At 32.8% G+C, this 13,054-nt stretch overlaps 1 protein-coding gene and 1 non-coding gene across 2 annotated transcripts in view; both read right to left on the bottom strand.

The window, feature by feature from the left end:
* The window catches only part of LOC124537805 (ubiquitin-like protein 3), a 161,033-nt gene that overhangs the window by 21,526 nt on the left and 126,453 nt on the right, over positions 1-13,054 (bottom strand). The window lies entirely within an intron of this gene.
* Trnar-acg lies at positions 166-238 on the bottom strand. Its single transcript has one exon. It is a non-coding gene; the product is annotated as a tRNA-Arg (tRNA).

The raw sequence follows: 13,054 nt of genomic DNA, 5'->3' as shown, positions 1-13,054 counted from the left end.
TCGTATACTATTTATTTAATATTGGTATATTTAATTTTGCTTTGGCCAAATTTCGGTCAAAATATTTTTATTGCTATTAATAATACTATACAGCATAACCAAAAAAAAATATAAGTAAAAATATATAGTTACTAAAAATATTTTTATAAAAAACTATGATGTTTGCGACCCTGCCAGGATTCGAACCTGGAATCTTCTGATCCGTAGTCAGACGCGTTATCCGTTGCGCCACAGGGCCTTGTATCATTAGCATCAAATACTTTACCCAGTTCCAAAAACAATACAAAAATAAAATATTCAATATTTAGATAACACCTTTGACTTTTTTTAAACTACTTAAGAAAATCCCAGATTTTAACGCTTATATTTTTATACTTTTTATACAGAATGACTAACACATTGCATATATGAATAATAGAAAAAATAATAAGTGTATTAGACTCCATATAATAACAATAATATAGAGCAATATTTCCATAGCTTATTCCGCAGTTTTCTCGTCGCTCGGTGAAAAATTCGTACTTGCGTGTAGTTATTTTAACGACTAAAAATAGCTTTGTTGTCTGCGTTACCGGCGCTAAGGGACCCGGTATTGCGGCGGCCATATTTCATTTTTCCCGCCGTCCGGGGACACCCACCATTGTTATTCTTGCATCACGGCGCTCCGTGAAAAAAAGAATCATATTTTCCTTTGTGATATTGCTGTCATTCATCGCTTAGAAATCGTATACCGTGGATTGGATAAATTTCTAATAAAAAATATATATATTTAAGTGCAACTCGCCCTAACGACTAAATTTAATAATACTTGGACATACGTGAATATTTTAAATATAAATATTAGACAACAGCACAAACATTACTCTGATCCCAATGTAAGTAGCTAAAGTACTTGTGTTATGGAAAATCAGAAGTAACGACAGTACCACACACACCCATACCCAAGACAACATGTAAAACTAATTAAATTTATCTACTCGGCCGGGAATCAAACCCGGGACCTCGGAGTGTCGTACCCATGAAAACCGGTGTACACATTACTCGACCACGGAGGTTGTCATGAAAGAGTATTAGGTAATTAAATTAAATTTAATCGTATAAATACTACATAATTTGTTTATTTACGAATTTTTAAAATTATCAGTGTTTCTTTATCTATATTGTCCAGGTGTTATTACAATAACCTTCCTCTCGAATCACCCTATCTATTAAAAAAAAGTAAATCAAAATCCGTTGAGTAGTTTTAAAGATTTAAGCATACAAAAGGACATAAGCGGCACAGAAAAAGCGGTTTCGTTTTATACTGTATAGTGATTATATCTACATATACAAACGTCGTTAACCAATTTCGAATACGATAGACATAACACATTAACACAGTACTGTGTATTTATATAATTTGCATATTAATATTTTATCACAACAGAAAGGGGTTAGTCTGTTAGTCAGAGCCGGTCACTAAACATCGCGCCCACGTCGAAGAGATAACAGAATCTATTTAGAGCACTTTGCATTTCCTGCCTTCAATCACTTTCTATATAAATCACTACTGATACATTAATTACTAACTCTGGCGCCTTTGAAATTATAACCAGCTTACTACCATTCATTTAATACATTGTAGTAACAAAATTAAAACGTATAAATTAACGAAGGAGGTTTTATGTAAACAATATCCTATTTAAAACAGTAAATAGCTTTTACCCAATGATATAAATCTATACAAATAGTATAAATGCGAAAGTAACTTTGTCTGTCTGTTACGCTTTCACAGTTAACCCACTGAACCGAATTCGATGAAATTTGTTATGCAGCAAGCTTGAACGCCAAGGACAAAGGTTACTTTTTATACCTAACTCCTTAAATGTGATAAGAAATTAATTATAAATTTAGAAAACCAAATCTCATCATTTAATAAGTAGACTATATCATTTTTAATTTAAAAACGAGATAACAAATAATGGCAGATGATTTATATAAAAAGAGTAAAGTGCACCCACTTCTGGAATAAAGCCTTCTCTTCTATTAAGGAGAGGGTTTGGAACATATTCCATCACGCTGTTCCAATGCGGGTTGGTGGAATGCACATGTGGAAGAATTTCGATGAAATTAGACACATGCAGGTTTCTTCACGATGTTTTCCTTCACCGACGAGCACGAGATGAATTATAAACACTAATTAAACACACATATATATAGTGGTGATTGCCTGGGTTTGAACCCGAAATCATCGATTAAGATGTACGCGTTCTAACCACTGGGCCATCTCAGCTCATTAGATTTATGTATGTATGAATATAAATATCTCAATTACTAAAACGCCTCAAGCTCAAACACGGCTGTTATCACAAACATCTTATAATAATCATTAAAGCTAAATAGGAAAATTATTCTAATACAATTCGATACGGGTTTCCTTAAGGGGATGTGGAGGTCAGACGAACGAGTCGGTTCCGCGTAAAAATATACCTAATATGCTAAATCTATATATCCAAAGTATTTAAACCCTAGAAATAGGAATAATCTATAATTTTTTGTAGACGTGCAAAACAAATTATTCAAAATTCGAATATATTTGTCAGTAATCACAAATAAATACGCAATTTTAATAGATTTTGAAACAACTCAAATATAAAAAAATATGAAAGAGTAAATAATTTTAATCAATGTTTGTATATTTCCACAATATTTGAAACTGTAATTAATTTTACAATCGAAGTTAATATAAACAGAAGAAATAAAAACACAGCTATCGCGACCTCTGTTTTATAATTGCTTACAATACAAACGCGATAAAAATTAACACAATGTCAACGTATTTGTATTTGCATAATTTTAAAAATTTTGTAAAACACCTTGAGGTAAACAGTTCGAGGAAGAGGAAAACGCGTCACTTCCGATAAACAACCACGTAGCTATCGACAGTGACGGTGATAACAGAGGTAAAAAATATTGACGACAAATTCTATTCCTTTGTTGCCACCTTACAAAACATATTTGAAAATATAGGTTTTCTTGTATTTTATTATAAATCTTCCTTGTGTGTATTATGTGAACATTATTATTCAGTAACGATGGGATACCTTCATATGATTCGATTTTTGATATTGATGTTGTTTTTCGAATAAAGTAATTGAATATAAACTTTGGATCATCATCATCATCATCATCATCGTGCGTTTTAGTGTCGACTCATTGTTGAAAAGCAACATTGATTTGGCAGACTTTTACGGCCAAATACCAAATCATTTCCTACCACCATACAAGTATATCTGGTATTAATCTGGTCGATTGCGCTTATCAGCACTCCCTTAACCAGCTTTACCATCAACTATAGCCATTTTAGTTAGATTTAGATGAATTTATTCTACTCTACCCAAATCAAACGTTACAATAAAATGTACATAAACACTAGGCATATTAGTTAGAGGTTTTCAAATGAATACAGCTGTTGTCAGCGTGACTACAACAGATGTGCTAACTAAGTCTATGTCCGCTGAATTATCTAAAGCGTACAAAGTTCGGCGATGCACCTCGCTGGCAGAGAGCCAGCGGTCGAGTCTCCAAACAGAAAATCAAGAAACATCTGAATACCTCCCTCGTATTTTCGAGTCAAAACTTTTGAATAGAGCTAATCTGGTATGTAGGATACAGATAAAGAGGCACCTAATTAAAAATACCATATAATTTGCGATACGTAACGAAAATATTTGTTAAGTGAAATATGGATTCAGGACTGCCTTTCTTTCTTTTTTCGTGGTTTTCTCGTGTACAATGGCAAAGTACTCATCGGTTTTCTTTAACTTCGAAGTATTTTATCAAGATAATTAGATCTCATCTTTTGCAATGCAAAAGCCCTATTCATCGGAGTTATTTCTTCCATTCCTGGATATGCGCGATAACAAAAGACTCTTCGAGTTAGCGCACGCGACTAGATAATCACGTTTCATGGCAAATGAAAGCTGCATTGAATCGTAAGCTGAAGCCTCTTATATAAATTTAAAATATCGACGAAGAAATTTATAGAATAGCCATTGTAAGGACATTATTTTTTAAAAGATAATATTCATCCGACCGTAGAATATATATTTACTAAGAGAAATTCTATGTGGGTTCCTCGAATATAAGTAACAGAAAATATCGATGTCTAAAAATGATTCTCCTAATGAGAAATAAGTACCGAATATATGGTATCTCGAGGCGTTTTCTGCCGTCGTAAATCAAGGCGTGTCTTAACACCTATTGACCCGATTCCTGTTTTTCGGAACTCATAATTCACCAAATGATTACGACGTAATATATTTTCCAACATTACTCTGAATGAATCCTCATGGGACCGACTAATAGCCTTGAAAGTCAGTAAGTCGGCCAATAATATTTGTGTCGGCATTGAGGCTGGGGGAAATTTAAAGCGTGTCAGGTTTGATTAGCCTTGAAGATAATTAAATCGTACTCTATTTGATGATAAATAACAAATTAATATTTTAACATTACTTAAGCTATTAAAATAGCGGTCTGAATTAATATTCATTATAATCAGATAAAATATTAACATCCCGTAACATTGTTTACTAATATGTTGGTATGTTTCAAGATACACGTATTTGTAAGTAGCTATTGATTATATTGAAATGAGCTATAAGTAGTGACTTCAAACTATACAGCGTGACGTCATTGAAGCGATATTATTGTAGTTTATTGATGATTCCAGAAAACCAAAGGTCAAAGTCGTTTCATTTGCAGTTAACTGCTGACTATTGAAATCCAATTAGTTTTGAAAGTTAAAAGCAGATATTTCTGTTACTAATTTGGTATGAAATTTTCCATATTTCATTTCATTGACATAAATTGTAGATTCTGGTAATGGCTAACTTGATACATGATAAGCTTTACCGATTCATAAATCCTATGTAAAAAAAAAAACAAATTGTTCAATTAAGGATTATACAGATGATAGAAAGGCGTGGCGATAATATAATTCTTATTGACTTCCAAGCAGAATATACTACATACAATACATATATTTGACTAACATAAATTTGTATTTTAAATGTTCAAAAAGATTAACTACTGAGGTTCTTGACGGTTCTTCTCGGTAGAATCTACCATCCAAACCAGTGGTGATATAATACGTAAAATAACGATTCGAAAGTGCACGTAAGGCTACTTGTATAAAGTATATTTTGATTTTGATTTTCTTCCAATTTTCATAAAACTTCTTAATACCACAAGGCACAAAACCTTAATAACCAGATCAATTTCGCATAAACACAAAAGAAAAATACTCTAATATACATATGTATATCCTTTGTACTTAAGTAAATTCATTGAGTTCTAACACAGATCCAAAAGCGGTAGAGCTCTGTTCTCATTGAGAAGACAACGCTTGTATTTACGAGCTTAGTCTTAGGGTATATGACAACTTAGAGGGAAGTTGCGGGATTTCCTAAGACTATATCATGGATTTATACTACTATCTGAACAAAGCATTACAGATAACTTCTTTAATTGTCTAACGTTGACTATATTTATCAATTTTACCAATATTGACTTTGTTATTTTATAAATTTGCGTTCGTGACGGAGTGCCAAAAAGCAGCGCGCACCAGCGTAACGAGAAAGGCGCGCGGCAGCACGGCTGCCGGCTACAACAATTTTACGGCCTTTACACATTTCACTTATTGGCGGCGTTCAAAATCGATAAGTTTGGCACAGTTAGCTGGTAGGGTTGCCAAATATAAAAAAAACACCATTACTTAAAAGTTATGGTGTTTCATAAATTGCGTAACAACCATTATTTTAGTAATTGATGTCACGCTGATTTTCTGGTCTGGTTTCGTAAACAAGTTCGGTCAAAATTAGGAAATAATTATTAAACTTTTAGGTTAAAAATATTGCGGAACTAGGAATTAGTTGTTTTGTCAAAATTAAAGATTGAGATTGAAACACCCACCTAAAATTTAATGTCTTCTCCAAATTTGAGGACCCTATGTCCTTAAACAGTTCGCGATTAAAAATATTCAAAGCAGCAATGTCTCTTCCAGGTCCAATCATAGTCCACTATAGCTTTGCAAAATATCATAAATTAATTTTGTACATTATGTCCGATTATACTTTTTTTTTGTTTGGTATATTCTAATCTCTATTAACGATCTGTTGTGAAATTAATGAAATTTTTTTTTAAATAAGGATAGAAGAATAAAAATGAGACACCAAATTCCTCTACGTTTCTTTCAAATCAATTATAATACTGGTAGAATTTTAGCCAACACTTAGTATAAAATAGTAACGCTGATTAAATAAACATTTTTCTGAATAGCTGAAATATGTATAAAACATATTTGCAACTAAATATACAACAACAAAACCATTCGTTTTAATAAAGGGACCTAGTTACGCTTTACATTGTATTATTAGTGAGAGAATTGGTGTTTCGAGTAGACTTCATATTTCTCTCCGCATAACAACCCTACTCTGACCCACTTCCACACTGAGCCAGTTTGGCTCACCCTGACTCTGAAATTATAATGGAACGAGCAGTATAACCTCCATTAGATCAATTTTATGAATTGTCGTACTTTATATTTTTAAGAATTTCCTGACATTACTATGGTAATTCTAATATATCTAACACTATTAAGTTGTTTTAATTTCGCTTAGTATATAATTTTTAGCCGAACTATTTTCATATCCATCTGTTGGATCAGTATACAGCTAAATGTATATAAATGACGAAGACCATACTGTGTTTATGGTATCTGTTAAAGCGCCCTACTTAGGATTCATGCTGGAATAATTCGCCCGCAGTACAACGAGGGAAACAAAGATTGAAATAAGTCTGCCGAGAGCGGACACTGAACAAGCGACTTCACGAGCAAGCCGCACATTCAGGGTGACATTTAATACAATCTGCAACATCTGTATTACATTTAAGTATTTCTACACTTACAAATATAATTTCCAATATTGTTAGTTTGAACAAATTTTTGAGCGTTGCTATGAAATATTGCGTTGATCAAAAATTCATTAGGTAGCGTTAAAAAGCGGTTCACGGGCTTTTGTGTGGTCACGACCCAAGAGAGCAATTTCATATAATAACTGAAGCCATAAACACCGTTGATTGTATTGCCCAATAAATTATACTTTATTAATTGCCTCCTCAGCTCCGCTACGTGGGATGATATACAATAGCTAAGGTTTCCATCTCATCGTTCAAAATTAATTATTACAATAGTGCAAATATAAGCTGAGAAAAAATGTGATTCAATACGTACATACTACATTAACATACAACTCCTTGGAACGAATGGAGTAGATCTGATTAATGCGTGGAAATTCGTGCTCAAATTCGAGCAAGCGTCACACATTATGCATGTGCTGTATTAACCCAGGGCCGTTGTGGGGCACGCGGGAATATGGAGCCCTGCAGATGTGGTTTATATCACTACCTTAATACATTTTTCAAAATGAATTAAGGTAGTGATATACTGTATACATCTGAATTGTTTTTTGCCATATTACCTCACGGGGCCCCAATTTAAGCTGTACCGCCAGTATAAGTAACAGCATCACAAACGATTTGATATATCTAAAGCTTTTACTCATCAATTATTATAAGTGTGTTCCATACTTATTGGTCAGCACTTTAAAAAAAAGATTATACGTAAATGAGTTGCTATCATTAATATCACCACTGATTCATGCGGTCATGAACTGTGGCGATAATTTTAAATGTTGATATACATATTTTATTCAATATACAAAGGATAACCATAATCAGCGGCCGTCCAACGCAGACCATATCGTGGTACATGATGATGACGTAATGGATGTAATTGTTCAATCCACTGCAGCGAGTGCTTTTGACATAATTGACAAATTAATAATCGTTTTACTTCGTACGTTGTTATTCTCTAGGCTGTTGTAGCGCACCGAAGTTATGTCTGTATTTATTCAACAGAACAAATTATTTTAGAATTTAACTACGACAAATGTAAGATGAAAAGTTATGGAATTTTGGAGTGGATTTGTTGTTTAGAAGATTAAATATTTAAATAGCTATTACAGTATTCAACTAAGCCATTATTACAGTGTTTAGTCAAGCTGAAATTTATAAAAAGAAATTATTGTTGTTTCTTGGAAGAACTACCCACATAAAGGAATGTATGAAGAATGAATATTAAAAATACTAGTATATTTATTTTAGTAAAATTTACGTCAAAGACTCTGTCATACATTCTGGTCATCGTCCTCCAACGTTATACGGAATACCAGTGATCATAGTGACATAAAATTGTTTTTATATCCCCAGACAGTCTCATTACCTAATGAGAAAATCTAAGTACAATTATCATTATCAAATCACTTATACAGATTATACCTTAATTAAATAACCCTCGTAATATACAATTGTAGAATAAAGCTTTGATTAAAACAAAGAAACCGCCAATGAGTTAGATGGACATAATAGCTGCTCGAAGCTCTCATTAGTAGCGAGCCTTGAATCTTAGTTCAATTTATCTGTCAGCAAAATCCTTCACAGCATAATCGCGCATTTAGTTACATAGGCAACAACAAGCATTATATCACTTAAGATCCAGGCTTACGCACGTCAGGTCCTTGTCAGAAATGCCCAAGAGAACACCTATCTGAGCGATTATGAGGAAACGAACTAAATAATATCAATAGGAATATTATTATCTTTGATCATTAACACACACCGTCTATATTAGACTCCAATGCTTCTATATTAGAATCATTAGAATCTGTATCGATTAATTTTAGTTATTTGTTTATGATGATCAAATATTTTCGAATAATATTTGGCCAATGTTGGCCACAAAAAACGAGATTTAATTTTAGGACCAACATATTTGTCAAAAGCGTGAATAAACTCTCAATTGATTGAATTTACTTTTCATATTGTTCAACACGAATCAGATTTTAAGCTCAAATTTAAAAAGAAATATTCTTCTAGAAAATTTCAATTTTCAATAATCCAGCATATATAAAATGATATAAATATCAAATTGATATAATTATACGGGTTTTATTTTTGTTGTAATTTGCTTTTAACGCAGTTTGATTTAATTAAAAATAAATGTAACCCCGTTTTGTGAATACTTAATTAGGCCTTGATTACTAAATGTTTACGATACACTCGTTTACTCAAACATTTGTTCGGACGTTATATCATTTATAAAAAAAAAATACGCGAAGAACATGATTTAAAAAAACATATCTTACAACTTCGGAAACCTCAAAATTTTTAATTGATTGATTAATTTTTGTCTAAATCTTAAAACTACTTGATTAAGAAAATTATCAAATCCATCATTTTATTCCAATCATATTTTGATTCGACTCAGAAAGAGCCGTATGAACAATTCGACCAAGAAATCTATCGTCACCTACCACGTAATTATTGCGTAACATATTATGGCAGAATAGTAACTAAATAATATCCCCAGGCAACCGTCGATCTTGCCAAACCAGTTACAGATATCCGAACTATTCTGATCAGGAACTAAAATATTTTATTTGTAATACAATTGCATAATTATTTAAATATAGATTCATCAAAAACATATTTACAAATAATATATGCAATCTGAGAATCTTAAGATCGCGGGGTCATACTCATGAATCAACTTTTAATTTGTAGGTGATTACATATATAAGCATATATATATCGTTTCATGCGTGAAGGAGAAAATCGTAAGGAATGATCCATCAAACCTTATTGGAGTAGCGTGGTGGAATGACTTATAAACCTTATCAAGGAGAAGCGCTCTTATCCCAACTGTGGCATATTACATATATACATTTTGCTCTTTGGAAGCAAAATATTTATTACGATTCAAAAATGTACAATAAGTATTCAGTATTCAGTATTCAGTAATGTAAAATAACCCTTAGAAACCAATATCTTCAATAAAATCATAAAAAAATACTTAAAACTCCTGAAGTTGAAAAGAGTTGCGAGAATGTTGCAACATTTTTCAAGATAAAATATTACTCTCGGTCGAATTACATTTCCAAGTAAATAGAAATTTATAGAATTTGTTTATTGAATTTCAATGATATATTGTATTGAAATTACGTCAGAATTTCGAATGTTCAGTTCGAATTTGAAAATAGAATTTACTCGTTAGAGATGTTTAGTGGGACAATGTCTTCGTCGTATTGTTCTGTGAACATTTGGGAAAACTTTTTACCTGGTGGTAGGGCTTTGTGCAAGCTCGACTGGGTAGGTACCACCCACTCATCAGATATTTTACCGCTGAACAACAGTACGCAGTATTGTTGTGTTCCGGTTTGAAGGGTGAGTGAGCCAGTGTAACTATAGGCACAAGGGACATAGCGTCTTAGTTCCCAAGGTTGGTGGCGCATTGACGATGTAAGGAATAGTTAATATTTCTTACAGCATCATTGTCTATGGGTGATGGTGACCACTCACCATCAGCAACACATCCGCCAACCCATTCCATAAAAGAAAACATTACGCTTAAATGAAATAACCACTGATGGCCTAAGATCTTGAAGAAAATTTATCAAACCGAAAGCAGTGGCGTTCATTATATTTATCGTAATCTAATAATAAATGAGTTTAAACTTCTGCGTAACTAATTAATGTCATAATATTAATTTGTTATTTAAATTAAGTAATTAGAAAACTTTGTTATCCGAAAAATAAGTTTAATTGAAATCAGTCTGCAGATTTAGAATTTCTGAATCGAACCAACGTCATTATCGATGATATTGTTTTTTTTCTCAAAAGCAACCACCATCTTAAAAACGTATAACCATAGGTTTTGTTACTGACTGTTCATTTCGGATTGCCAATCCGAGGTTATCATGACAGCAATAAGGCACTGGCAATATTTGTCCAGGAAGACTTAATTATATAACCCAACTAACTGACGCCCGCGGCTTCTCGCGTTTTAGCGGTTGATCATATGTTAGGCAAAAAAGTTGACTATGTTATTTCTTGGAGTTCAAATTTACTTTATACCAAATTTCATCAAGTTCGGTTCAGCGGTTTGGTCGTGAAAGAGCAACAAACATATAGATTTCACATTTATAATATTAATATAGACGACTTGAATTATGCGACACTATTCTCACGGTGTGGTACGAGTCGGTCTTATAGACTTATTCGTATGCCATGGCGACGAATGATGCTATCTTACGCCGTGCTGCCCTCTCTCCATCGCCGCTCTCTACTCACTTGTGTACGTGGGGCGTGTAACACACATTCTCATTGGTATATATTATTATAGCAATCAGATAATTCGTCTTTAATATTTTGTAATTCCTGCAACTGCAATCAGTTTCGATGTGTTACGTCTGTCGAGTCCCGAGTCGACCATTCTATTAAAGATCCACTTGCATTATTAACACGAGAGTCGTACGACAAATTGTTGTGACAATGTAACAATACAAGTGAAACATGCAAGAAACGCCATATTTTTGTAATATATAGGTATAGTCTCCAGGTCCAATCACAATAACCAAATAAACAACATTAGACGAAGAATAGAGGTGACGGTCGAGAGCTTGATTAATCTATTATATTATTATGGCTTTGTGAAAAAATGGCTTTTCGAACGTTAAAGAGGATATGAGTTAGTTTAGTTAAGTGTATTATTATAAATAAATAATATATCCAAACGTTTTAGTAGTGCACGATACAGCCGAACCAATGGCATGAAATATGTTAATTTAATATACGTATATCTTTATTCCAACTTCGATTGGAATATGCTGTACATAGATTCATCAGTGATAGTATTATACAATAGTTGATTGTATAATGCATTGTATAATACTGTCCCATTATACACGTATGTGTTACGTATAAATCACTAAATGAACTATGCAAGCGATGCATCAGTGAAGATATCTGTTTTAGAGGAAGCATAGAGACGTTTATTTTTAGATGTGTATTGAGGCGAGCCCTTTGAATACATGTAGTTTTAGACAAGGCCTGGCACGGCGCCAGTACTATTATTTCTTTTAATTACACGTTACGTCACACCCGTACATACATACACACATACACTAAAACCGGTAGCGATTTAGTTTTCACTCAACCAGCAATGCTAGTTCCGAAGATTTGACTTACATATGTGATCGATTAAAAAAGAAAATATAATTAAAGACAATGTACTTGTGTCGTATGGAAAGCATACAGTATATTAATTCATCAACCTGCCTTAGAGCTGCCTGGTGGTATAAGATACAAAACTTCACCTCAAAAAGAACGAAGGCCATAAACAGCTATAGGATCTTAACAGATAGTGATTTTAAAAGTAAATAAAATAGTTCTAAATTTAAAAGAAAAAAAAAATAATAAAGTTTAATTAAAGATACAATAGTGAACATTTCGTGCTCGGCTGCAGTACAAGTAGCAAACAGCAAACACGTTGCGCTGCGCTAACGGTGTTTCGGTCTGGTTAGACAAGCATCGGAGCCGTCTGTCATTACAGAGTAACAGGACGGGAGGCAGCACGATGTTATTTCAACCAGCGACGACCGCAATGCGTACAAAGAGCCAATGAATCCTAATCAAAGGAGCATTTCAGCACATTTTCTTCCATTAGCGCTAGACACTCGTCTCCTTTCGTCTTGCCCCGAGACGTCTTTATTGGTCGACGTTTTAGCTTTTCGTAATCCAGTTCTTAGACTGTTTATATTGCTAAGCTACTAGTAAAGCGCTTAGTGAATTGTTTATGAAGGTTTTTGTAGCATTTTTATTTCGCAGCTAGAATAAGTGTACATTGTATTTATTCAATGTAGTATGTACCTATGTAGATATAGGTATATATATATATATATATATATATATATATATATATATATATATATATATATATATATATATATATATATACTACGTACGTACTTTGTTGTATGTTAAGCAATCATTGAAAACTTTTATTGATAACGATTTGTTCAATATTAATAATAAAAAAATAATTGTAATATTTGTTATTAATAAAATATTTATCTCCTTTATTATTCTGAGTTAAATATAAGGTAACAAATTCCTA

Source organism: Vanessa cardui, chromosome 19, assembly GCF_905220365.1.
Source record: "Vanessa cardui chromosome 19, ilVanCard2.1, whole genome shotgun sequence".
In the NCBI taxonomy this organism is placed as follows: Eukaryota; Metazoa; Arthropoda; class Insecta; order Lepidoptera; family Nymphalidae; genus Vanessa; species Vanessa cardui.
Note: the sequence above shows the minus strand (reverse complement) of the source record. Positions and strands in the feature narration are given on the sequence as shown.